The 25,358-nt window shown below is 41.3% G+C and overlaps 1 protein-coding gene across 6 annotated transcripts in view; it reads right to left on the bottom strand.

Moving 5' to 3' along the window:
* zic4 (zic family member 4) overlaps window positions 1-25,358 on the bottom strand; it is a 155,159-nt gene that overhangs the window by 67,663 nt on the left and 62,138 nt on the right. The window lies entirely within an intron of this gene.

Raw genomic sequence — 25,358 nt, 5'->3', positions numbered from 1 at the left:
GCCCTCAGTTACCTCACCAATTATTAGGATATTCATAGATAACTCTTTGAACAATAAGCGGGCTATTGTGTGATTTAGCCCCAAATATAACGAAATGTCTCCTGTCATTGGGATATCACCCATTTTGATAATAGAAGTTTGTAAATAGTCAACAGCATTAAGCCACAACATTCTCAATTCAATCATTCCTTTCAACCCAATAAATCACATCATGCTCGCCTATTTAATTTTCACCTTCTAATTCTGTAAAACGAATTATTTGTCCGTAATTTAATTTCCTCATTCTGCCCTTCTTATTATCCAGAATTACCAACACGCTCCTCGTCCCTGGAGTAATGTGTGCATTAAAACGATTAATACTGACGGTTTTATTCTGCAGTGTAAACCAAATTGTTTATGCCATGTAGTGGGGTCTTACAAACAAACGGCATTTCTTATTGTTAGGTCTCAGAGGTTATAGAGGAGGGGCAGCCTTCTAACTTTACCACGGTTAGAGTCACTGTCAGGCTTTGTTCCACGTTGCAGCTTGCTTGACCGCGCCATTAGGCAGAGATCACATCAACAACGGCCAGCGATCATGAGCTTGGTTAACACTGCCAGTACACACAGGAGAAACCAAAAGAGAAAGCGCGGCGTGTATTGGCCTTCTGCTTAGACCAAGGAAATAGAAAGCAATCATACAGAGTAGACATGTTATACACGAGAAAAGTAAGTTTGTGTGTGAGTGTGTGTGTGTGAGAGAGAGAGAGTGTGTGTGTGTGTGTGTGTGTGTGTGTGTGTGAGAGAGAGAGACGAGGGAGAGTACGTACGAGTGTGAGTGAGTGTATGTGTGTGCGTGCGTGTCTGTGTGTGTGCGCGCGCTGTGTGTGTGTGTGTGTGCGTGTATTTGAGTGAGTGAGTGAGTGAGTGAGTGTGAGAGAGAGAGAGAGAGAGAAAGAGACTGCGTAAAACACGCGGGTATGCACCATTTTAAACCCGGCAAGCAACTTTCTTACGCTTATCGATTACAGTTATGATCAGTGGATCGCTTAATTTCTTCTTTGTTCAGACAGACCATCAGGAAACAAGTATAGGCCCACTCCCACTGGTGATATGTTTTCGCAGTATAGGATTAAGCCAGCCTGGGGGCATCTTAATCTCAATAAATGTATGTTAATACTGAAATGAAAGCAAACCCGTTATATTGACTTTCAATAATTGCTACACCATCTCCCCCTTCTCCAAAATGTGTGTGTGTGTGTGTGTGTGTGTGTGCGTGTGTGTGTGTGTGTGTGTGTGTGTAAGGGGGTCTATGCTTCCGCATGAGAGAGCGAGGGAGAATTGACTTGAAAACATGCTGGCATATCAGACGTTAGCAGTGAACATGGCCGAAATTCGTGATATCTGAGGTGATGGTGATTTCTTGAAATATATTCATATTTCCCTTTCATGGGTTATTAGGCTTCGAGATATGTGAATGATGGTAATAAAATGAATTGTTCGACTCTATTTAACAGTGTATCTATCCAAAGGTTCGGGTACATTTTCATTCATGCACCGTTAGACCAGCAGCAGCGAGTGTTATGTACGTTATGTATTGATCCATACAATGGAATGTATCTCTTTTATGGGGTCTCATTTTGGTTGAAAATGCCCATCATTATCATTACATCATTCTTATTTTCAGAATGTCGCAAATCATAGAGACAATATTTGCTACTCATAACAGTCGTGATTGTAACCTGCAGGTGGGTCACAGCCACCCAATAGTATTTACCTGTTTTAATGCAAAACAACCAACCACATTTAAATATAGTGCCAACAATGATTGGTGGAATCTTCGCCACAGCACCTCCACAAAGTGTCGCAAGGCTTCTCTAGAGAGTACGGTTGTAAGAGATTTGTTTTACCAGTAAATATTGCTGATCGGAAACAAAACTGTCCACAGAATTTTCCATTAAATGACTAGTTGACGGACGCACTCTACGCGCATTAAATCTAAATAGTTCATTTTTAACCATAAAAGGCTATTACACTGAAAATACTATGTCTACAGATTATACCAATATACACAAATGTATTTAAAATGTATTTTGTTACATTTTCTACTAAACTAAGAATATCAGGGATACAAAAAAACAGAAATCACTTTGTTTCAAGCTTTTTGCCCATAAAGATGTTTCGGTGACAGATGGAACGTTCATGTCTCCATACCGCGCTTTTGCCACTCTTATTTTTATCAGTGTAAAAACACTATGGATGGACAGTCGGGAAGGTTTTAACTTTTTTTTAAGAACTGCACGCACTCCAAAGTTTTGCCAGACGTTATGAAGCGAGCAGAGAAGAGGAATTTCAATCAATGCGCAGCGCAGGTGCCAGCGGCTGCTTTAGTACCCCAGTAGAGCGATTGCTTGTCTATGAATATTTATTACTCTTGCATGCAGCCAGTAAACCAAGCGCTTGTGGGGAGTATGTTGGTTTCCATTATCGAAAACGTTTGCATTCTTGCACAATCACCCTTCAAGATTTATATCAAAAATGTAAAACATGGGTTTACACTGGCATTCGGATGCACACTGGGTCGACCTGCCGGCGCATAGCAGGTAGCTGTACATTAATGCCATTGTTATGTTTGGCGCCCCTCGCAAAACACTGCACGTAACATTATACACAATAGCATCCCTTTGGTTTTTGCATTAAAAAGATACAGAATGTTTCCTCCTTACGTGATTCCTTAGATGCCATTTGGATATGTGCTCAAGGATTCATCAACCTGGTCTGAAATGAATATAACTCAGTCTCATCAACCATAAATTAGGTCAACAATTATACATTTTATTTATAATTTGGCAGGTGATGCCAAATCAATTTCACTCAGACAGCTGAGACTTATAAACACAGTGTACAATACAGCCTGTACAAACTGATATATTAATATTAAGACATATGACTATGATTTTAAAGATGTTTTTAACACGAAGAGACTATTGCAACACTACACTCACCAACGCCTTGGCCCCAGTATTTAGCTACGACTTGCGCGTGTAATTGGAGACTAAGATAGAGACCTGCTATGTGCAACTTGATGAATGGGGTGCCTATGTCTGTATGTCCCCTGATCTCTGGGTCCATATGTTAAACGCAGTGCTAGCCAAATGAATAGAAAAAAAATTGTCTGCTGAGTTATCGCACTGTTGTTATGAATTTTAATTTCACCATCTCACAGGTTTCTAAAGACACTATTGTTTTCTCTAAGGACACATTTCAAGCGCGCAAAGACTACAAGTCTCAGAGCAACATTACCAGAATTCTCTATAAATAGGAAGCACAACTAGAGTTGGTTGCAGACAGACGTGTCAATGCAAAGTGTTCAAGTCATGTTACAGCTCCTTCTGTAGCCAGCACGACAATACCAGCAAAAGAAATACATCAGTACAAACTGCAAACCACCATCTCGCAGCTCAATTCATTAGGCCTACCATATTTTAGAAGTGAGGCTACACTTCGATCCAAGGACCCCTTAAAGTATACCTGGCTCGTGTAAATTCGAAGTGCCCCACTCTATGGTACTTCACTGTTATTTCCCCCCAAGTCACACAACAATAAAGTGTGTAACCACTCAGTGAAGTTCTCGAATGGCTCTAGCGCATACAGCTGTTGTCTCTCAGTGGATATGACTGTTACTGCTCTGCGCAAACCGAAAGGTATAGTTTCCCCCTCTCATTCATATATGCTTGACCTTTGGCTGACTGGGGCTGCCTTGTCAGGGTAAGCTGTAGGAATGCTGAAGTGTGATAGGTCGAAGAGAGCCTGAAACATCGACGTAGGCTGGCTGACATTAGTACTGCATATAGTAGCCTAAATGTAGGCTATCACTTTTAAAATACGTGTACTAATGCACGTGGCGCTCTTTCACTGCAAATAATATGCTACTGACTGACTTCTCTACATATGGACTAGCCCTCAAAATGTCACTAGTTGTCGCATGTTGATGTAAGATTAGAGCGTGCTCAGCATGAAGTTAAAAACATTGAGAAATACCATACACTACTTTAATGATGTGAAATTTGATGTAATTTGAAATTTGATGAAATTTGATGTAATACATTAAAACAGTCGGCCCATGTTGCTGATTTTTAGAAAAACGAAATAGCATTTCATTTATCACTAAGTCTATACAATTTTACCAAAAATCGACGTTTCATGACATTCCCCGCGGGACTCCACTCTCATGCATATTCCCACGTAATAGATCATCTCGTGTCATAAAATTCACCTTACTTTTATCATATAGGCCTTAACGTTGAAAACTACATTCTGACTATTATGCATGACTGTGGTTTTACCCGTTGAGGTCCCTGGACAGGTGCTAGAAGACCTAAAGTAAATCGTTTCTCAGTCATTCGATTCATTCCTCTCAAACTTTTGACACAAGCTAGTGGAGCGGGAGTTCATTAATATGACTCATAGACCTACGGGCTCTGTGACCAAGCGATATTAACACTGACACGCTATTAAGTTGAGACCACATAAGATTTGTGGTGGCACTGACATTGTCTGTGTTGCCGCGTTCCCTTGGCGTGGCGCTAATTGGGGTCATTCCACTTAGTTGTTTGTGACAGGAGTTAGGCTCGTCACAGAGATATTCTTTCGTTGTTTTTAATAATTTGTATGAGTAATAAGGCATCTTATTACAGAACATAAAATGTGTTAAGTGATTACGACACAACTTCTGACTTTTGAGTTAGCCTACCTCTGTTGAGGGTTGCTGAAAAGCAGCTAGGATTGGCTAGGATCAGATATGTTATTGTATTTCTATTCGTAGGCTAACTGCAGCTTAGGATATTGGAACACATTGTGCAAAGGTGAATTACATGAATCGCGGATGTATGCATATAGCTAAAGCATTTTCATGTGTAGGCCATTTTGCACAAGGAATTTCATGAGACTAAAATATTAATATAAATAAGTAGGCCTATTCTGGTAGTTGAAGTGTGTTTTTGTCTTATTTTATTACGTAAGCACATGTGCAACTATTTAAAGATGCTCTAAAACAATTTCCAATTAACTCAATCAGTGACCTCATTAATATTGTTCCTTGAACCGAACAGCTAGTTTTGTAATTAGACCTAAAATAGGTTTTGGTTCAAATTCTTTCCCCCTCAAAAACAGAGTGAACACTGTGTGCTCCTCGGTTTCATAAAACTAAACAAAGGCTGGGTGGTAACATAGTTGGGGAAACTTTTCTCAGATCCTTTACTATGTCTTGGGGCACTGTGCAAAACTCAGTACACTGATATCCCTCGACCCTGAGGTCAGACACCAAGTGAAGCTATATCTCGCTGCTTATTTGAAGTCTAAAATAGACAGGCGAGCTTTCGGTTGCAGAAGTCAGATGTTTCAGTGTGCTGAAAAGCAGGGACGGAAAATATCAGCCCCAAACTTTTGCTAATGGTTTTCTCAAAGAGAGCCGACTCCAGAGCCAAGTCCGTGTTAAATGACCTGTCCATAATTTAGTGAAATACTTTTCTTGAAACGGGGACAATTTTATAGGTTATAGCCTACTGTATTATTTTAATAAAATGTGTAACAAACGTCGAGATGCCTGGCGAGAGATGAGCGGCATATTTTTGCCTTTTCACTGTATTTCATTTTTTTGACTTCTCTCAAAACGTTAGGACATCCTATTGAATGCGGCTGTTGTCTAGCAACCCTGGTCCCCATGGAGGACTGCTTATTTGGCTGTGCGACCCAGCGAAGTCTCAGGTCTCGTTGTCAACACCTACACATATTCCTTTTGATGATAGCTGAATCCGAACTAGTTTATTTTTTACTAATGCAGTTAGTTACTAACAGTAAAACGAGTTAAGATATGCTATTCGGATAAAAATAAATATAAAACAAAATCGATGCGTCGCTGCCATCAAACAGCAACTGGGTAAGAAACTCGAGGTGAAGTAGTAGCCCATGTTAGTCTCAGTTTGGCTACCTCATAACATGAAAACGACTGTGAAAGCATTTTGAGCATTTATTGTTCGTATTGAATACAATTAGCCTACCCTTATTCCACACTGATACTCGCAAGACATTCACTTTCAGGTGGTAGGCTTGTGTTGTCTGATTCATAATAAGGTTTCAAAGGCTGGAATATCTGCACAAACATCAATGCTTCTAATGAGTCCATAAACATCAATTTAGTGGATCTTGCCACGCTAAGTAATAATCCTGTAATGGCAATTTAATGATGGATATTAAGGCTTTGTGTACATTCCCAGTTCCACAGAAAACATCTGCGATATGATCAGATGAGGTTCCTTCCACCTCCCATCACCATCTGTAACATCACAACCACCACCAGCCCTACCTCTGAAAAGACACTGGGAACATTTATTCACCACTGCTTTGTCCCCCGCTTGAAGCACTTTCCAGCCTGCACTGTGACCGAGCTAGCCATGGTATTAAACTGCAAAATGAATGTGGATGCAAGCATTTTCCTCCCTGGCTGCATGATGTTCAATAATTTTATATTACCTTTGGCACAAGAATGACCGCCCTGAATTCTCAAGTTTATATGCTGGACAGGGACTTATAAATATATATATTGTTTTGTCCACCCAGTTTTTGGGGTCATATGTTTCTTTGTTGTTTACTATCCAACACCATAGCATCCATCACCAATCCATTTCTCCACTGGTCGCAAATTGGGCAAGTTGGAATGGAACTGTAAGCACTAAGATAACCTCTCAGTCTGGTTGTAGCTACTTTACCTTTGGAAATAACACTGACTGTGATCTGTAAGGGAATGTTAAAATCAAACAGACAATGCTTTGTTGAAATGGGTAATGGCCACGTTTTGCACAACAAAACTGTACATTGGCCAATGACTTTCCTATATAAATTCAGTTTTTGGCACAAAGGAAGAAAAAATGTTAGATGTGATTATTATTTTTTTGCCTGAGATTAGAGGTATAATTGCACTCTTCATTGGACTCCAAATTACATGCGTGAAATCTGTTCCAATAGGGTGTATATTTAATTGGATCCCTTGTGACAATGTGTCGCTTAACTGCTTCCAAAAAGTCTACAGTAGGCCTACATGTTATAAGCCACAATGCACTGTAGCTGACTGTATACTGTATATGTGAGGATTTAACACAGCAAAGGCATGTAAACGTTCTTCCATCATATGCCTCTGTTCATATCACATTGCATCTTTTGCATTGCTACAGAGGTCATGACCAGGGAGGCCTAAGATCCAGCCATGCTGTATTTCACCATCTTTTGGTTTAAAATTACAAACCGTATTTTGAAAGAATTCATATACAACGGTGACACCCCCCTCTGGTCCTTATTCCACTTCTTCTGCAGAATGGCCATTTACATTGTCATTATACTGATAGAGAAAAGAGAAACTGCTATTTCTGCAAGCCAGCTGCAGGATATTTGCTGTCTGGAGCATTGTCATTCAGCTCTATATACCAGCAAGGAATATCAGTTGAAGTCATGTCTTTTGTCTTCTTATATGTTTTCTTCCCTTTCTATTGCCAAAACCTTGAAGTCATTTTGCTTAATACAGCATATTGATTTCAGCATCCACTGAGCATAATGTAGCTGAGTACATATTACTGTTTTGCCTCAGTAGACGACAAGCACAAGGCACGCTATATTTCCTGCATATTTCTGTATTTGGGTGAGTGTCTGAAATTTCAGCATTCCCTAACATGATTGATAATTATCAGCACGAATGCATTTGCTTGGTCCAGGTGGTTGCCATTTGTTATGTTTCTTTTCTTTGCTCCAATTAATTGCTAATTGTTTTTAGCACCTGCACTGGCAAGACCATATTTCGTCTCACAGAGGCCCCATTGGACACTGAATATTCCATGTAAACTGCAATACTTTTAAACACTGTCTTGGTTGGTCATTTAGTTTTTTTTGCACACCTGACATCAGATTGCAGCCGCCTAAGTTCTGACGGCTCACACCAAACCTGAGTGGTTGTGAGATGTGCACTGTACATCGGGCACGTCTTTCTTTAAGACAAATATTGTCAAAGAACACAGCCCCCATAGGGACGCATCTAATCAAGTTTCTTCTAAAACATTTCCAGGCCACTGAGTATGAATTTCAAATCAACATCTGCCATTAAAGGAAAACGAAATCTGGAGTCTGAGTATGACAACAGGAGCTCTTGCTCTTTCATTGGGGTCCATTACACTGTTGATTTGCAGACAGCCCTAAATTCAGATATGGCTGGAAGAACAGGCCTGGAGGATCCATAACCCAGGCAACCACATGTATATTTGAAAAGTATTATTTATTTCTTAGCTTTTTTTGTTGTGACTTGGGAACATGCTCTGGATTGACCAAGGCCAGTGCCAGGAATTCAGTCTAGGAACCTATCCAACATGCTGTCTAGAAAGCCAAGCTTCCTTTCATAATCTCTGAAGGACATTGGAGGTCATGTGACTGTGCTCAGAATGCTCATTGGAACTGTTCAGCATTTTTTATTGACATAAACTCCACAACCATACAGCGTTGATATAACCCTCAGTGCACTGTCCATTTATCAAAGGGCGTCCTGTTGATAAGTTTTAGTGCACACTACAGCCAACTCAAACCTGCAGCTGTCTCTGGAAACAGTATATAAATAAAGAAATTAAAAATAAAACAGCTTGTTTGCTATTGTAGAATCATGGGGAGGGGGGAGGGGCATAATCCTTCTGGGAACCAGGTGGAGTGCCAGGTAAGGAGACAAGTGAAGACATGGATCAAGGCAACAGTCTTTTTTAGATTGATGATCAGAAACTGCTATACAATTCAATAGTGAAACTTTGAACTTTTTAGGTTCTCCAGATAATATGGGGTTTGTGCAAAAGGAAAGACAGGAGGCTTACAAAATTGTATAATTTCTTAGTAGGAATTCTGAAAGCAATTGTTGACAATTGGTAATAGAAGAAGGCCTCTATCAATGATGTTACATACTTTGGTGGTAAAAAATGGGCACAAATATGTTAAACGATAATGATTATTTGTGGACTATTGCAGTATTGTTTTGTCATTTGTCTTTTATTGCATCTTATTCCTCATTTTGAGCAAATAACCACTTGTTATGATTCTGTAGACCATCAGGAAGAGATAGTCTGTACAGAAAAGCTAAATGAAAGATAACAAAATGTTATCATGCGACAGTCAATGAGTCATCGGCTAACTTTTGTGAAAACATTTGAGCTAATAACTAGATATAAAAGTCTTTCCTAAATACTTTAAATTCCTGAGGGAAAACATGAGGCTTCTATTGCTGTCATTTCTAGGCTAAGATTGCCATGTCCACGGTCCACTTTATTCAAAAAATATCTTTGAGTCTGTGTAATTGTAAAAATGTGTGTCATTTTGTAAAATTGTCGGCTTTCCCCTTTCATGAGAAAGCTAGCCAATTACAATTTCAGATCCTGTCAAACTGAATTTCCCAATAATGCGAGTGTATGACTGTTACCCAAATGTCTTTTAGGCCTTGGTGAAACTGGTCATGACCAGTATCATCACTATCAGGATATTAAAAGAACTGAAATCAATGATGTGGTATGGAGGCTGGTCAATTGAATTATGAAGATTGTATTATGCATATGGGATATTTAATAGCAATTCAGGTGAATGTAATAGTTTCTCATTTAAAATGAAAACTCCAATTACTCCACAAGCATTTTTATCCAAACAAGTCAAACTGAAGATATGCTTAGCCTATAGTTGGGTGTTTCAGAAGGATGACATTTATATTTCTTTGCTACTTTTTGATTGTCTATCTTGTTAGCTTTCAAAGTCGAATACTTGAATTGATATGTCTCAGAGAGTTGATGATTGATCATAAATTGTTTCCAATATTATGAAATGTAATTCCTACAGCTGTGCCTTTCTCCACCATCTGGAACCATTGACTGGATCTTTCCCTTGACTGTTAATGGTGGTTGCTCGCTAATGCACACCACTGGCTTCCGTATATAAACAGTAAGAGAGACGTTGAGACTTGTTTTTTACATTAATATGACATTTATGTCTATCTTCTAAAAAACTAAAATGTTACAATTCACAAGGAATAATGTCAAATAATGATGTCAGAAGGGATGTCAGCAATATTAGAGTCAAGATCATCAGCTGCGCTATTTACAGGAACTCAGATGGCAGCACATGGCGCCTCCGACGCAGCGCCAAAATGGCATACCTTTATGTTACGAAGCCTCTAACCCATAAATAATATGAAAATGATACCATTTAGTGGCCCGGTCTGTATACTAAACCGTACATGCTAGATCACAAAGTTCAGTGGGCTATAAATCTAATTAGCATCGCTGCGTCAGTTGTCCAAACAGAGGTTTTTATGGATCATGTGCTATGTGTAATGACTAACTTGTGGTTGTTTTAAATGAGGAGAAGTATTGTCTTATTCAGCGTGACTTCATAGTGAAGGGTGACTACAATGCCTACGAGTTTATAAAATAGTCTCCAAGGTAATAATTCTATTTAGTAGAGAAATAAACAATGAATATATGATGAATATACAAACAGTATCCACATTTTTGCATATTTTGCTCTACAGATACAGTTATTGCAAATAAAGAGACATTAACTTCAGTATAGACCCTTTCAAGAGAGTTCCATTATCAGCATCATAGTTGGCCCCACAAGGCTTCTGTTTTAACATTCCATATGTTATCTTAATGCAGAGGAAGTAGATTGGGAACCAAATAGAACGTTTAAGCATTGTTTTTGTTTTTATTGTTGAAACAACAACAACAATCAGATTGTTTTAAATGTCAAGAGGTGTCTGCAGTCAATCTATATCAGAAGTGCAATAACACAGACATCCCATAGTGGGGCATTTAATAACCAAGGGAGAAGTGTGAGAAGAGAGGAGAGTTCTCTAAATCAAATAAAACCTGGAGACTAGGCCTCTGCCAGTGAGCCGGAACCCTGGAGTGGATACTGTGGGAATGAGATTATGCATGGCTCCCCAGGTTACACTATCTGCATTTTTATATATTTATACAATTATATAAGCCCATTGACATGCAATTTGGATTACTGTGTCAAAATCTAATTTGATTTGGACCATCAAAAGTCCAGACTCTCGAAAGGTACAATGTGAGACATGATTGTTGAGTCGATTAGGTCAATTTGATGCACAGGGCAGGAGAGATGGTCATTTTGAGTTATGCAGATCATATCACATTCTAGTTGGAAAAATGACAGCTCAAAAGTTAAACTATAGGTCATCAATGTGTCAGCTACATGATTAATATCCATTTTTCTGAGACATAGAGAAACAAAATAATGTGAAATTATTTTGGATAACTTGGATTACCGGATTACTTGGATTACTTTCAACACCATTTATGGTTCTTGTCCATTTAAGTGAATTTTGTTTACAACTGTAGCCATCCAAAGACGTTTGCCTTTTAAAATGCATTCCACTAGTGCAATGCTTTTTTCACCTAGTATTATTATTACAAATGTTTCTGAAACTTTTCCATCAATCCTCACAAGCTGCTTACAATGTATTTTGCTCTGACAGGTGGGTTAGTGTTATATGTAAACTTCTCTTATGCTTCAAACTCCATGTTTTTTTTTTCAGAAACACAGGGTACATAATCAGAAGTAAAGGCTTTGTGTCCAAACACGAGCGAGTGGTTTCTCTCATCTGCACTCTCTCCTCTATCTGGTCTAAGATTGTTGATATGCTCCGCATGTGCTGCTTTCAGCCAGACTCTACAGGAAATCCAATCAGCTGCCCGTGGGATTGAGATGCAGTATGTCATCAATGACAGCAGTACCTTCACAGCCAAAGAGATCAACGATGTTTTAATGACAGATCACACTTTAAAATTGTGCTAAAGTAATAATTATCTCCAAAACGTTAATTATGGTTAGAAAATCAATGCAACATCTTTGAATATTTAAGCAATTTCAGATTCCCTTGGATAACCTTTGTCACATTAAGTAACATGACTGTTTTGCTCTTGCTGCTTTCTTAAACAAGAATTACTCATTGACAGAGGAACTTGAGTGAGACTGTCCACTTTTTATTAGTGTGAACACAATGCATCTTCTTAATGTCCTGCACATTTTTTGTCTTTCTCAATTTACAGGCTGTGAAAAGAAGCATCCACACACAGTCAGTCATTATTTGATGTCTGAAGCCAATATAATATGAACTGAGATTTATAACCACATATGCAAGGAGTGTTGTTTTGACATGGCACTGTGCTGCAGTGAGGGTGATTTGGACTGAGAGTGGAAATGTTTTATTGGGTCAGCAAAGAGGTGCTTATTTATGTCCCTGCTGTCATTTTTTCGGGGAGGGCCACCGGGGCAACAGACTCTAAATTCAGCATGGCATAGCTTGAGAGCTTTGGCACCGAGGCCTAGCATTAAACCCCCATACATCTGCCAGGGACACGCTCCCAAATCACCCCCTCCTCAGTAGCCATGACAGCAGGCCTACTCCAGATAGGAGACACTGCTTTCCAGCTTTAGCACAGCGCGATCGCCACTATCTCCCATCCCTCTGCAAGCCGCCACCTCCCTGCTCCCATCTCATCCTTTGATTGGCTCGATTCCATGCTCATTAGCATGTCCCATTATCCCTGCAATATTCAAGGGACTGTTTCCAGTGGCTGCCATTCCAATTATTATAATAGACAACATGCTTTATGACTTTCAAGTTTCTGGAGGAGCTTCGGCTTGCTAGCCAAGGTCCTCAGTTACATGTGGGCCAGGGAATTTTTCAAGGGCATCAGGTCCGCAGGGCTTGCCTGAGACACAGAGAGGGTAAGGGGTGCCTGTGGAGAAACCTGGAAGGATCCTCCTAGATTTTGTTGAATCAAATTCTTGCACCTGGATATAATTGTTGTGCTGCTGTGCTGGGACTTTCCACCCATGCAAGAAGAACAAATTAGTGCAACAGAAAACTGCCATCCATTTGTGAGATACCGCCTCACCTGGAGTAATATATTATGGTGATGGAGAAAAAATGCTTTCCTTGCACAGTAGATATAAAGGGGGCATTTTCAACATGTAAACAGGAGAATGTTGAATCGTTTAATACCTGAATATTCATCCACAGAAAATATTGTTCAACATTAGTGTGTGAATTACACTTCTGTCTGAAACACTGCATATTATCCGTTACTCACTAGCAATATGCAATGTAATTTGGGTTCATTGCTGTTTTGCACAGTGTATCAGGACATGTCATATTTGAACATGCTATTTATTTTGGAGTGGAAATGGTCATGATGACGTTATGAAAATGAATATATTAAACTGTCAGTGGAAGAAATGACAGGTGTTTAGAATGGAAAATGTGTTTGTCTCAGACAAGACTACTATTTGAGGGTAGGACAACTGTGGTCCTACCCAGATACCTATGAAACTTGTCTCCTCCTGTGTTAGAGTATTTGGCCTGACTTTACTTAGCCACTGTCAAATTCAGTTCACTGTGATTGTTTACCGTTCCTTCCATTTCCTCCAAATGAATGTAAACACCACCAATCCACTGGTCCAATAATAGTAATTCTCATAAACAGTTAATATTAATATTTGGCCATAAAATTACAATTGTTAGGTCAATTGTATTGCTACACATCTATAAATATGCATACTGTATATGCCACATACTGAATATGATTTGTTTATGCACACAAGACAACCTATACTAATCATGTTTTGTGACTGCAGCATAATTCAAACGTCCAGAATTCTCTCCAGGACATTTGCCCTGACTAAAAAGGTAGACAGGCTGTTGAGAGAGACCTTCCTTTTTGCTGGATCAAAAAGTCACTGTAGGTCACGAGGCGAGCATGTAATTAATAATGTTTACATGGCATTTAATCTCCTGTGCCTTTATCAATTTACATATGTGCCATTTGGACTCAAAATGCCCCAGTGATAATTTTGGTCAGGTAGTGTATGTATTAGCATACAAATTACTTAGAGAGACATGCTCACGGGGCACTGTATATTAGCCTCAATTTAAGCTGTGGCAGAGGTGGTTGTAGGAATTCTATTGTCAGTGGGGCCAGTCTCTAATCTCCCCATGTGTAAGATCAAGAAGCACATCTCAGCGTCATTTTATTAATCTATAACTTAAATAAACTAAGCTGTCACTGGCACCGAAACCACTTTGACAATAGGACAGTGAGAGAGGGAGAAGGAGAAGAAATTTGTGTGTGTAGGGGTAGCTGCATTGTGTTGCATCCTCCTTGTGATTGCTTGTGTGCACGGAAAAGGAATAATTCCGTCTTAACTCCGTCTTAGCTAAATAACATAGTTTACTGAGATGACAAGAAAAACAGATTAGAACCAAGGGGGGTCCAGCAAATATCCACCAACATTGACAAATAGCATGCATAATAACATAATGCCTCAGAAATCAATATTAAGGTTTACATATTGTATTCTCTCCTTTTATTCTTCCTGCATATAAGTATATCTAATCCATTTATGACTACATTAGTCAGATAAATCTATTTGCTTACAGGAACGAACCATTTCCATGGTGGCGGCGCTTCTTTCACAGTCACATGAAACACTCGTCCAGTGCACACATTATTATATTATCTCTGATTTTCTCTTTCCTTCATTGGACTATGTTAGCCATTAGACCCATGGACCACTTGAATGGAAAGGGCAACTTTGGTGGGGTGTTAGCAAGACCAAGGTCTCTGTAATATGGGCTGGTATGGTTTGGGTGGAGGTGGGAAATTGCTGTAGCGGGCTTGGCAGTGCTCGGCAAGTAGAGGAGGTCTTTGTTTCAGTGAGTGCGACGCATTAGACCTCTGGGGTTGCCACGCGGCGGGGGACGGATTAGCCTCTAGTTTACTCCAGCACGTGCTACCCAGTGCATGGCGAACTTCTACTACATTAGAGAGAGGAAAAGACCTCCTGGGACACAACGATTCAAACTCCATTTTCTTTAACCGACACAATTCAGATACCTGTCCTATAAGACGTCACACACCTGTAATTTACATAAATCCACAGGGCGGCCATTTATTATTCTAAATTAAAGAGCAAATTCTCATAAATTCTGTGAGGCAGTTCTCTAGAGTCTCCTCTGGTAATAGAATGATGTGGGTGAGGACATTTTTCAAACTACATCCTGAACGGTGTTCCTGCTTCACTTCAATATATAATGGTAAAATGAATAGGGTAACCTGAAGATAAAGAGACGAGGTGGTTATGAGTGTAAAAATAAAACAGGGATAAATATATGTTTGTGTAATTAAGATGCCCAATTCAAATACAAACACTGAGCACATGAAAACGGTCCTCAGGTTTAGATATTGGGCTTACCCAAACAGAGCTTGGCATAGTTGTTTTTTCTCTACACATCTGTGCACCTGTGTAATACCTGGGGACTGTCTGAAGTTCTTATTGGCTGACCCCATGGCAAAACCCAGTGTATACAGCTGACAGGTGTAACCTATGGACCTCTCTCTCCTCCCCCTCCACACACCCTCTTCATCAGCAGGTTCAGTAGCTTCATCTCAAGGTACACAGCAAACTTGAAATACGAGTGCATGTTTGTTTCTCCAATTCAATCTATTTTGCAAGCTACATCAAAAAAGCCTTTGAATGAGAAAAAGTCTTATATTTTTTATATTTTGCTTCAAATGTGTTGCCGTTATTTATATCTTCCATCACCATGATGATTTACCCTTTCAGTTTTAACTGAAGAATGACCATTTTGTTCTGCTTAGGCCTAAAAAGATCGTAGTATTTAGAGCCGAAAAATGCAGACATCATTGGTTTTAAGGATTTTGATGTTAAAACACTTAATTTGGAGTGTGCTAGTCCTTCTATATGGGATTAGTGTTGCACTTACTAGTGTCTTTGTAAGAATCCTCATTGGTATTCATTGGTTAGTAGATCAGGATCCATAAACCCACTCTTAAAAAGACAAAGTATTGTTTACCATAACAAAGGAAACACATTTCTATTTACAATTTCCTGACTTAACTCCAGCTTCACTCATGTCATATGTTTTAAAGAAACACCATGTAGTTGATTTACCTTAAAATAACTAATTTTGATGGTACACTGATTTATAATAGAGTGTATGTCTTTGTCATTGTCATGTGTGGTAGTAATGCCTGGTATTGCACTAAGTAACTTTGGTGTAGGCCTACCTTTCAGAAATAAGACCTTTATGTCACTTTTCAACGCACTGGGTTCCATTGAAAATTGACAACAAAAGATCAATACTTATTTTTTAACCATGTTGCTTTGAGTAATCTGATTTTTTTTAACTTGCGCTTGCTACAGGTACTGTATACTCACTAAATCACAAATTTGACTAAATCTACAATTCAGCTCATTTCTTATTTTCCTGAATACATTTGTTTAACAGATCATCAGGATCATAACATTACATACAGCTCTGGAAAAAAATACCACTGCACATCATTAAGAGACCACTGATGTCATCCTATGGTTGCTGAGTGACATTCGAATGAGTTGACCTACATATTAAAAATTAAGAGACCACTGCAAATTTGAATATGAAAATCAACTCATTCGAATCAACATCAGAAAAATGTGCAGTGGTCTCTAAATTTCCAGAGCTGTATACTGTTTGTATTTCCTAATAACGTAACAGTACTCAAGAACTTGATTAGCACGTCTTTACAGTCTCTCACTATCAAACTTCCCCCTCAGGACTATTTCCCCATTCCCATTTGAGTCACAGGTTTTGTGCCTTGAAGCAGAACCAACTGAAAGTGTGAGCGAGTGTGTGTGTGTGTGTGTATGCGTTTTCCCCTGAGGGCTTGCCTATATATAGCAGCCTGGCTCGCCTCATGCCTGTTGCTCCTTGTGAGTTCATAACATCCCCTGAACGCTAAAGTGGTCATGATGCGGGCCCAGTGGAGAACAAGCTCCACGCAAGCTGTTCACACACACACAGCTCTCGTTCTGACCCAGGGGTCACACATTCAAGCTTAGTCCCTCTGGATCCAAAACTTCTTAGGTTCAGGCTGTAAAACTAACAAGCTGCTTAGTGCAAAATTGGATTGCCACCATCCAGTCACTCTTGGCCGTGGTTAGGGACTTGATCATCGATTGACTAGTGAAAGGCTGTGTTAGAGGATGGTGGTGGTGTGTGTGTGTGTGTGTGTGTGTGTGTGTGTGTGTGGGGGGGGGGGGGGTTGTGGTGTCTGTGAAGGAGACCGAATGGAGGCCGTGCTCTAATAGGGGCAAGACAATAGGCCATCACTAATCAGGGACCTCAAGGTTGCCATGAGGTTAATTGTAATGCAGGTGGCAAGTGGGGAGGGGACAGAGAAGTGATGACTGCTTTACTGCCTCTATGGCCATTGTGACTTAGCATTAGCCCCCCGGGCCAGGACTCGCCTTTCTCTCGTGCTCCGCCCCCTTCACCTTTAATCTCTTATTATCCACCAATTCTCATTCGGCCCTCCGCAGGTTAAAAAAAACCTTTCACCAAACGTCAAAAAGGAAATGTAAATATTGAGCCTGTTCTGTGTTGCTTTGGCTGTTGTGATGCGTAGGTTGGCTATTGTCGGGCCCAGAGTTTAACACTGCATTTAACATTTGCTGGAAGTGTCCCTTTGTATAATTGTTATTTGTTTAAATTGACGGAACACAGATTAATTTACTTGTCATTGTGAGGTGCCTGAAAGTCCATCTCCAAATGAGAATGTGGTTGTGAATAGAGGATGACACTGCTTCCTTTGGTTACTGAGTTTACTTTTGTCAAACCTCTTTGTCTGTCAGATACTTAAACTATAGTTTGCTTTGGCTCCACTTATTTTCACAGACTTATCCTACATGTTATACTTAGAGCAACGATTAAACAAGTTCTTATTGACAGACAACAAACAAACCACAAAAAAAAAAACAACCCTAAAAATCACTAGTGCAGTTGAACATTAATGTTTTGCTAGAAAAATGTCATCATATCTGAAACCAACAACATCACTACACCAGTTTTGGAAAATACTGAAACATACTGTTGCTGATTAATACACAAAAACACCAAAATAATAGAACGTGACTTCCATGCTTAGGGCAAAAACCCTTTCAATTTAACCTGGGTTTCCTGTGACATGTAAGTTCTCCAAAGGGTGTGTACTTCTCCTTCCTCCTTGCTCTTGTCTTTGTATTCTCTCCTCTCCATACCCCTCATTCTCTACTTGGTCAATAAATTCACAGACGACACTTCAAAGCCCCGGTTGGTGTGCCCTCTTTCATGTTGCACACGTTTCCATACGGCCAGGCCACTGGCAGGCCTTCCCACTGCATGCCGGCTGGCTGACTCTCCAGCTTGTAAGCTAGTGTGGTCCCCTCACCCCACAAACTCAGGAGGAGGGGGGGGGAAGGGAAGAGAAGAGAGAAGACAGGACACGAAAGAAAAAAAAAAGAAAGAAGGGGGTGGAGGGTGAGAGAGAGTGAAGGGGGGGGGATCAGGGCCTAAAAAGACAAACATCTTAGTGTGTGCCAACCTGCCCAGGCAAATGTTCCCTGTGTTTATTCAGCCCCCAAGACTGGAGCCCGGCCAGAGCATCCCAGTCACAAGCAGCCCCCCCCCCCCTTCACCCCCTCCTCACCCCCATCCCACCCCTTCTACATAGCATATGTGAAGAAAATACTTAGAAGTTTGCATTTGATACATGACAAATGAGATGGCATGAAGCGGCAGGGGAGCCGCTGACGGAGGGGACGAAGGGGACCGAGTGGCACTCCATTTCTGCCAAGTCTCTCTCCTGTCAGGGCTCGGCATTGAGAGGGGCATTAGCCATTCCAGTCACTGATGGTTCTTTCATAAAATGTTCCGGGAGAGAGACATTCTCAATAAAAAAAGGGAGGGAGGGGAGAAGGGGGGGGGGGGGGGGGGTAGTGGGGTGGAGGGTGGAGGGTGGTGGTGGTGGTGGGGGGGTAAAAATGGTGTTGCCATGTTTTTTTTCTTTCTGCGCAAAGCGAGGACAAAGGAACTGTTGAGTTTATTCTCACAGATAAAAAAGGGAAGTTTCACCGTGTCAACAGACGCACAATGTCCCGCGCCATTCTGATGACTGATCTTACGGTTGGCAGGGTCGCGGCTGCAGGCTCTTCAGCCGGCTATATCACTGAGACTTCCTTTTATCCCTTCACAGTGACCTCTTCCTGTTCTACAAAAGGATGAGTGTGACAGTGTTCCTGTTCTGCGAACGGGTGAGTGTGGGTGAGTTAGAGGTCTGTGTGTGTGCGTGCATGTGTGTACAAAATGTTAATTGGTGGAGAAAAAAACCCTGCTTTCTCTTAGTAGCCTGTCTTAACGTGACATGCCAGAAATTAGCATTTTTTCCTTTCAGCTTTATTTTTAATCCTCGAGTTTCAAAGTTGTGGGATCCAAATACCATTAACACAGTGATTATACAGTTATGGCTTTAGGGGGGTGGGGTGGGGGAGGGTGTGTCAGGTGTGTACACAGGTACACGGATATGATGTACATCCACCTTTCATCTCCACAACATTTCACATGACCAATGTTTCGCCTCTGACGGACAAAGATAAAGCAAATCAGTGCACGAACCCTTTACATGATATTTACCATATTCATGTGGATATGACACCAAGGGGGACAAGCAGAACCAACAGAGTGATTAACTTGCCATGATCACCTGTGCCTCAGAGAGACACCTAGACTTCCCCACCTCAGTGAGAGACGTTGGGCAGGCAAATCCATCTCCTTGTGCAGATTTCCTAATGACTTTTGAAACCGACCCTTCTTTGCAAGTGTCGTTGTCAAAAGGAGGCACTAGAAGGTGATGTATACCTGAGTGGATGTCACATCACTGCTGATCCTCAAGGGATGTGTTTATTTTATTTATTTATTTTTTAAACCAATTACGTGGTAGAGTAATGGCTATAGTCACGATTCTTTTTGATTCTTGAGGTCTGTGACTGCAGTCATCACAAGGCTATGTGACAGCTATCCGACAGGTTAGCGCTAATGCTGAGCTGTGTTGTCATGTAAGCAGTCTGCCCATCAAGCTAAATGCTACGTATTAGAACACGCTTACAGTTCTGGCAGCCAAGTATCATCGTACGTGAGACACGACATTTTAAAAAAGAAAAGGTGCTCCCCTGATGCAGACACTGAATGCAAACATTGTTTCTACGGTAACCATCTTAATGAGTGTGGTGGTGTGCAGTTAGAGTGTAAACTGATTGCACCTTCTAGAACACTCCCCCACCACAGTTCTCCTCCCTGGCACCTGCAGAGGGGAGGTGTTGTGGAGGTACAGCAGCAGGGACGGGGCACATGGAACCCATCTAGCTGTGCAGTCTGATGTCTACTCAGGTCTTACCACAGCATTTCCCTTCAGTTATGTTTATCCTCATGAAATCATCCAGATATAAAATCATATAGTGAGAATATCTACTCGTACGTATTTAAGCAATAAGCCCCGAGAGGCCGTTCTATATCGTGAATATAGCACAGCTGAGGGGTGTTGTTAGGCACAAAGCGAGTGAAGCGAAGCTGAGTGCCGTTAAACAACCCTCAGCTGTGCTATATTCACGATATAGAACGGCCTCTCAAGGCTTATTGCTTTTATAAAACAGCTACAACATATAGGACATTACAAATTTATACAAAATAAACAAATAATCATGAAATTTAAAAGCTATTTCATCTACAAATGTCCATTCTTCCACGGAGTCCCCATAGAATAGCTCCACCTCTAGTAGATTCTTATCAGAACTGTTGCTCAGCAACTTTAAAATTTGTATCTTACCGTTATGCATTCTAAGCGCATTAATATAGAAGGAAATGCGGTCTCAGCCGTGCTATAACGAAAAATATACAACGGCATCGAATGCGATTCAACCAATCATAATCAAGGAACTATCCATTTTATAATTTTTCGCTCACTGTATTTGTCTTTACAATTCAATTCAACATCCCTAAAAAGGAGTTTAAAAGCCGCCCTATACAGGAGCTAAAAGGCTTGAAGTGTATCTGCTAAGTGGAAGATGAAGCGAGGCCGCTGTGTGACCTATGAGGATGTATAGGTTGGCTATGAATTATGCCTACAGTGGGTGTTGGGAGTGTCGCGTCGTAATCTCTCAAAAGCAGCGAGCAGCACAATGCCTTACCTCAGTGGCCCTGGCTGCATACATGACTAACAGAGCGTGTGAAATGGGTGCGCGTAAACTCTGTAGGTTGGGCTGGATAATTGTGTCTGCTTAGCAGATAAATGATGCAGTAAATGCCATCTGGCATACAGCATCCAGGGATTAAATAGAGAAGAGAGAGAGGCGATGGATTCATCTCATACCAGCATTCAATTTAAAGACAAAAGGCAAAAAAAAAAACATATAACAAAAGCAGATAAACATATAACGGCACAGAGAAGAGCAGAAGTAGGTGTGCAAATAGTCTTCAGGCGATGACAAGGTTGAATTAAAAAAAAAAAGGAAGGAAATTCATGCACCATTTGGCTCTAAATGAAAAAAAGTAGGTGTGTGTGTGTGTGTGTGTGTATAGCATCACTGTGCTTAGTTTCCCAATTTAGCAACATACGCATTCTCAACGTGAGCCATACCGTAGGAGACACTGCCTTGGCATCATTGAAAGAGAAAAAATGTGATCTATCCTTTACATCTTCTCCCTCCACCACTTCCAGGAACAGAGGGAAGAACTCAGCATGGGTCTTCCCACCTTTCTCCAGGAACTCCCCAGCAGGTTCGGATTTTATGCTACAATCTGATTTATATATATAATTTTTTATGTCTGCTTTACATATGATTATGTTATTACATATTTCGAGTTTGCAATGAGAATCCGGCTGCATTACAGCAAGGGTTAGTTGTAATCCTGAAGTAATACAAATTCTGCTCACGGTTAATGAGATTCATGAAAATCACCATCTCACAATACTGAAACTACACTCTATCAACTGTCAATACCAACCCCCATATCCTATGACCCTTTATGCTATGGCTTACAGTCAAAGTAATTAATTAATGTCATCAAAGTGTCCTTTATCAGAGGCATCTATGGACTAAAGCCTCACCTTTTACACCACACGGCTACTTGTGTAGATATTGTTCTTAAAAGGTTCCACTTAATTAACACCCTCTTCTGTAATCGCTCTTTTTCCTTGACTCCTGGCCACCCATGGCCCCAAGCACATTTCACATGTTCAATTATTCACCAGGTTTAATCCATCGGCCAAGCAGTCTCTTGACAATAGCTCAGGTCCTTCATGCATATGTTTTTGTGAGGAGAGATGGTTAACGACACTGTCCTTCTTGCTGGACACTGACCTTGGCTACTTCAGCTGACTTCCTCAATAGACTGACTGGTTAGCCGTCAGACTTCTCATATCACAAAATAAAAAAGGGAAAAGTTTTAAATGTGTGTGTGTGTATGTGTATGCGTGTATATCTATCTATCTATCTATCTATCTATCTATCTATCTATCTATATATATACAGTAATATATATTTGTGTGTGTGTGTGATGGCCATCACTATACATATGTGGCACTTAAGGAGAACAATGTGTGTCTATTGGGCCCGTTTCATCAGAAGTCATTAAAGACGGCTAAAAGCCTCTCTTTGTCTCCCGATTGTCAGTGTGAAGAGATTGCTGAGGAACATCAAACCCAGGCTGCCCTCATCCATGTCACCGCCGCGCCACCAAAGACAATGGGCTGCTTAACTCGGAGAACAAGCCCAGGCTTTGGTTTCATTAAAGCGCTCCGCTCGTCTAATTAGTCGTGCGCTATAAATCAAGCCGCGCGAATCTATTTCATGTTCCTTAATTGAAAGCGATTCTTTTTTTTTTCTTTCCCTTCAGTGGCAGTACAGTTGGACACGGTGCAACATGGGCCGGTGATAGATGTGGAATCCAGCACAAACAGTTTGAGCCAGTCAGTGTGTGATTGATCAGTACCCTCTGGGAGACTGGGGTGGATCTTTTCTCCTTGAGCGAGAGAGATTAAAGCCTTAACGACTCTCCTGCCTTCTTCCTTTTCCGACATTCTTTTGTGTGTGTGTGTGTGTGTGCTCCCACTGCCTTCCCTCTGACATCTCTAACCATACACACAAACACACACACACACACACACGCACGCGCACACACACACACGCACGCACGCGCACACACACATGCACACACACACACACACACACACACACACACACACATGCATGTGCACACACAGAAAACCACATAAACACATACCTGCCAGTAATATCTGACCTTCGGTGTTTTGCGTGGTCCTGGATTGTATAAGATCAATAATTTCCACCGAAACTATGAGAGTCTTTCATGAGCTCGGCCATTCACTGTCCCACATAAAGCTGCCCGGCTGGGCTTCTCCAGAGAGTGCATTAAAATGTGGCCAATTTATTGAAGGTGCCTATAGAGTGCTCTGTAATCCCTGAGGACATTTTTGTAAGGGCTTAGTAGTGGCCTTAGTGATGCCTCATTGCTATACTGTACAACAACTTCAAAGGGTGCATTCTTTACACACATGCAGCCAGTGAGGAGAAACTCACACACACACAAACACACACTGGGGACTTCACAAGGCTACAGTGCCAATGGGTGACCAGCTGGATGTTTCTAGATCTTTGGAACTTTCTCCGCACTCTCATCACACCTCATTTTCTGTTCTGTCGTGCTTTTCTCCTCCCTTTTCTTTCTATTCTTCCTTTTGTGCAGGAGAGAGCGGGATTGTGGAGGAGATTTATTCTCTGCGGTGAGCGCCGGGCCAGCGAGTGGCCTTGCAGCCGTCGTGGCGCCAGATCCGCCGCGCCATCGTGTGATGTTTGAATGCGGTCTCGGAAGAATGACACCGCGAGCGGGATGGGACTCTGGGAATGGTCGAGCGTTATGGGGGATCACTGGGAACAAGGCTCCTGGTTCATATCTCAGAGAGAGCGGACTACATAAGAGTACTGCGGGAATGGCAACTCACAGTGGATATAAGGGGGGGGCTGAACAGCATGCGCAGAGATTGGGGTGTTGGAAGGGAAAATTGTCAAAGGAAGTTTGGGTAACACACACAGGACGGTACTCCTTGACTTGTTTTTTCTGCAAGACATCTGATCGAAACTTGAGCACAACCACATTTACACACTTACACACACACACACATACACACACACACACATACACACACACACACACACACACACACACACACACACACACACACACACACACACACACACACACACACACACACACACACACACACACACACATGCCTAATGCGACACCCACAACACCCCAAATCAACACTTCAACACTCCATTGCACATAAGGACACACATACTTTGCACATATATGCGTGTGTACACATGGAGATTCACACACAGAGTGGCAGGGAGGTAGTAGGAAGCAAATGAAACCCTCCCCACATCTAGTCCTACACTCATGGAGTGTGTAGTGTATCGCTGAGAGGCTGTGCACTTTATATCACACGTTGATGAAATGCATCAAGTGTGAGGACAACTGTGCATCGGATTTACTCGACTCAAAATTCACTTCTAATAGCGAGCACACCCAGCAGTAAATTAGGATTTTCGTCCTCTCAACTGGGTACATTGCATCACAGACCAAACTCATGAATTGAATTAGTTTTTTCTTTGTCAGTGTAAATTATTATAATTATAAGCAAGTGTTGAAGTTGCAAGTCCATTAGAATTTCTTGGGAGAGAGGTCCGAGGGAAAGCCCTGGGCCCTCTCCCACGGGACCCAGAAATAGACCCATCCCTGCCCCTCTGTGTCAAAGTTAGACTGCTCCACGGGGGGCACACTTCAAAGTGACCGGGGAATTCTCCCAAAACAACTGCTGGTGACTCCAAATCAACACACTCCCTTTGAATGTGTCGCCCTCTTGTACATTTCACGTAACCTCTTCATTTCATCGATTTGTCATTTGGTTTAACAAAACAAGAAAAAAAAAATAACAAGACAGTACACATTTGTAAATCAACATAAGCTTGGACATAGCAACCCCCCCCCCCCCCCCCCCCCCCGCCCCTCGTAATCCATTTATTTATCTGTGCCAAAAACATAAATAATAAACATCTTCAATTCCTCAGTGCCAGTGGCAATAGACAACAACATGCCCCAAGTCTGCTGCACTGGGGTCTGTAGGGGAACGGCTGCAGTCTAGTCAGCACATTGGGGCAGCCGGCGAGAGAAAAAGGCAGCGGAGCCGCGCTCCCTTCAGAGGACCTGCCTATTTTGCCTAACAGTTGGTGGGAAATGAAAATGACCTTCCGGGGTCAAAGGGCAAAAAACATGTCAAGAATTTCCCAGGATGTATTTCAAGGGCAACGGGGACGGTGAAAGG

Source organism: Alosa sapidissima, chromosome 17, assembly GCF_018492685.1.
Source record: "Alosa sapidissima isolate fAloSap1 chromosome 17, fAloSap1.pri, whole genome shotgun sequence".
Classification (NCBI taxonomy): domain Eukaryota; kingdom Metazoa; phylum Chordata; class Actinopteri; order Clupeiformes; family Clupeidae; genus Alosa; species Alosa sapidissima.
The sequence above is the reverse complement of the archived record's forward strand: the minus strand, read 5'-3'. Positions and strand labels throughout refer to the sequence as shown.